The sequence below is a fragment of the Pinus tabuliformis genome, chromosome 2_2, assembly GCF_031772625.1.
Source record: "Pinus tabuliformis cultivar Carrire ecotype Pingquan chromosome 2_2, CPIR1, whole genome shotgun sequence".
Taxonomy (NCBI): domain Eukaryota; kingdom Viridiplantae; phylum Streptophyta; class Pinopsida; order Pinales; family Pinaceae; genus Pinus; species Pinus tabuliformis.
In genome coordinates, this window is record NC_142300.1 from 886,743,482 (window position 1) to 886,747,397 (window position 3,916).

Below are 3,916 nucleotides of genomic sequence, written 5' to 3' on the forward strand. Positions count from 1 at the left end.
CGAAACTACCCCTATAGGAAACCAATTCACCCCACCACCATGTTGTTGAATTCAAATCCCCACATAGGATGTCAACATTAGTAGAATCAACAAAGACAAACAAAAAATATGGTGAATGGAAAATCTAAAAAATTCACAAGGACAAACACCATGAGCAACACTTCTACCAAAAAAATGAAGAGTAAATATTTGTTTTGAAGATGCTATGAAGGGTTGAATGCTAACTAAAATGACATGAAAAAATTCTAGTGCAAAATAACCAAATTTCATACGCATCCTCAACGTACATTTCCAACATAAAGAGATCCATTATTGGCAAAATCCTGAGACAAAACCATCACCAATACAATGCTAAACATCAAGTACACCCGCCATGAAAAATACCATGAGTAACACCTCCTCTAGAGAGACCAAGCATTTTGAATATGATGGATTGAATGATAACCAAAAGAAAATAAAAAATCAACACAAGATAGATTAGAAACCACAAGCATCCTCTATGTGCAATCCCCACACAAAGAACTCCATTATGCACAAAACTCAAAGATAAAAACATCACCAATACAATGCTAACCCTCAAGTACAATGAATTAAATTTCTCCACACCATGAGAATAAAATGACAAAATTGTCCCTCCAGAAACCCACATGAACCCATCATTACATCTTGGGATGCAAATCCCAATGCGAGATGTTAATGCAAGAAGAACCAACACGATCATTGAGGAAGAATCATAGATTTCAGTTGTTGAGACTACATCTAGGCTAATTGGGGTTTTTGAGGTCATTGAATGCATTTTTATAATTCCAACAACTCTTCTATAGTTGGATTTTGGTGAGATTACTAGAAAATGTGCAAATGATAGAACATTTGCACTCATTCAATGAGCATAATCTAAATGCTCTACACTTTGATCTTTTCTGGACATATTTTCTAATCAAATTTACTTGAAATTTGACTAGAATTGTTGAAATTGTATATTTGAGTTGTTGATTTTCTATAATTTAAGTGGCTCTAGAGATTTTTTAAAATATTGCATCTATTTTTATATTTAAGAATACAATTTTAACAACATGAAATTATAATCTAATTTTTTTTTTATCACTAAAGTCTAATGAAAAAAGACTAATATATAAAACATTTAAACTCAACTTATTAAAAAAATTATATATTCAGAAGCTCCCACCCTCGGAAGAAAACCAATCTTACCCTTTAAATTTTGAAATATTATTTATATAAATTTCAATAAATTTATTAAGTATAGAATTCCAAATAAAATTTACAACTTTCTTTGGTCTCACAATATCACAATGAATATGCTAATTTATACCTATTTTGCATCCTTAATTACTTTATGCAGCAAGTGCTCTATATGTTATTATTTAATGAGTGACTAAATTCCTAACCATGACCCACTAAATTTGTGTTTGATATGCTCTATATGTTATTGTTTAATGAGTGACTAAATTCCTGACCACGACACACTAAACTTGTGTTTTATATGTTATTGTGACTAAATTCCTAACCCTGACCCACTAAATTTGTGCTCTATATGTTATTGTTTTAATGAGTGACGTGTGTATATCATGTAAATTCCTAACCATGAACCACTGAATTTGTGGGTTTTTATTTTCTGAAATAAATCCATAGAAGTCTAATCGATGAGGTTATTATTATTTTTAAATAGATCCATAAAAGTCTAATTGATTTTGTGAATTTCGTTTTCTTATAAAACCTTATTTATAAATTCATCCTAATTTTGAGGTTGTAATGAAACTATCACTAAATTATGATCTTGAAACCATGATTTATAAATTAATTCATGATACGGAACCCATAATGCATTGATTTAAAATTCTTCCTAATTTTCAGACATAATGAAATCATGAGTTCGAAACCATGATTTATTGTTGAATTGCAAGTGGATTCATGTTTAAAAATTAATATGTTTTGTTTGCTATTCTCTTATATCCTCCATCTTAAATGCCTTAACATTTTTAGTATACTTAATTTTCCGAATTTACGGGACTATTCTAAGTCAGTTGGGATAGAGACACCCAAGTCCATCTGGGTGCACTGCAAAATCATGATTTTCAATACCTGATGGGATTTTACGAAATTCTAAAAGAATTTCTTCACTTCTCTGTTGCCCAAGCCCAACTCATCATGCCAATTTGTATGACTCTTCAACCTTCTTTTGTAACTTTTCTTATAGGCAATGAAAGTGAATTCATATGCAACGCTACATGGATAAAGATGTTATTTCCATGCTTCTCAGCCTTTTTATATTGTTGGCAGATTTGGATGATGTGACTGTTGCTACTTTCAATTCGTCAAAGGAGTTTCCATATTACACTCATGGCGGAACTAGTAAGTCCCCATTATTTATCCAAAAACATGTTGAATGGAAATATTCCCATATCTTTATAGAAGTGTACATTGTTAGATGGCATCAAGGTGTTGGAGAACAAACTTAGTGGACACCTAGGCATAGTGTTTCCAATTTCTTTGGAGGTTGTTTCTGATCATTCTAACAGTTTTTTGGGAATCTTCCTTTAAATTTTTCCAATGACACTGCACTTCAAGTACTAGATTTGAGGAGGGAGAAATAAATTGATAGGAAAACTTCCCGAATATTATGCATCTTTTCAATCATTACGAGTTTTAAGTGTTGGTTATAATAAGCTTCAAGGTAGTATTTTTTATTGTATCACAAATCTCTCTAAACTACGAGTGTTGGATTTATCCAATAATAAATTTACAGGGATAATACCCTTTAATTTAGGGAGACTCCTAGGATTTCGAATACCAAGGTCTTCCCAGTTTAGTGATAATACATTATATATTGATTTCAAGTTATCATTAAAGGCTTTGAGTATTCTCAGTGTTGGGTCCCTATAATATTAGTGATTACCCCATTACTATTGTAGTTATACCCCTTATTTATATTTTTGTGCCCCTATTACCCCCATGTTGTTATTTCTGTGCCCCATAGAATCCCTCTTTTGTTATTTTTGTGGCTTTATATTATTATTGTTAGGTCGGCTGGATTATATTGTGACTCCTTAGACTCCTATATATAGAAAGGAGGTTTTGTCATTTGTATCATCCAAGAATTGTTCATTTATGTAATGTAAAGGAGGTTTCCCCCTTGAAGAGGCTGAATTCTAAGGCGTTGATCTATCTTTTCTATCTTTTCTTGAGCTGGTTTCATAACATTTGGTATCAGAGCTTTGGATTCTAGGGTTTCGCTGCTCCAAACAAGTCATTGTGGAATTTTCGCTATAAATTTTTTTCTGTGATGTTTCAGAAGTCAAAAAAAAAACCCATTTGAGAAGACATCGCGCTGAACCTTGGGTCCGAATTTCAGAGCTTTTCGCGCTATTTTTGCGGAGTTAGGATCTGAGGAAGTTGGTCTTTTTGCAGACTCCTGAATTACATTCCAAACAGGTGACCTGGGGAAAATCGTCATAACTTTTTCTCTGGGGATCGGATTGAAATTTTGTAAGAAGTTACAGAAAGAGGACGGACTGTAGTTTCTTGTATGCATTTTTCAGATCCAGAGGTCGAAACAATGACTCGTGGCATGTCGTACAATTTCGCTCTACTGAACTAGTCTATAATCAAGTCACTGTGGGAGATTTCGCATAACTCTTCCTTGGAGAATCCAATTTGGGTCAGACTTGTGGCATTGGAAATAGGACACAGAGGGCTACTATAGCTCACAAATTCAAAACTAGATGATTGGAAGGTACAGAGATACATCAGAGGCAATATCGAACTCCTACAAAGTGAAAAAAGGTGTGTAAATTTTCTTAAATTTTTGCTTAAGCTTGGTTTGAAAATTTATTTTGAAGGAATTCAAAGGGCATAGTAGAGCATTATTATTGGTAACTGATGCCCCAAAAGAAAATGC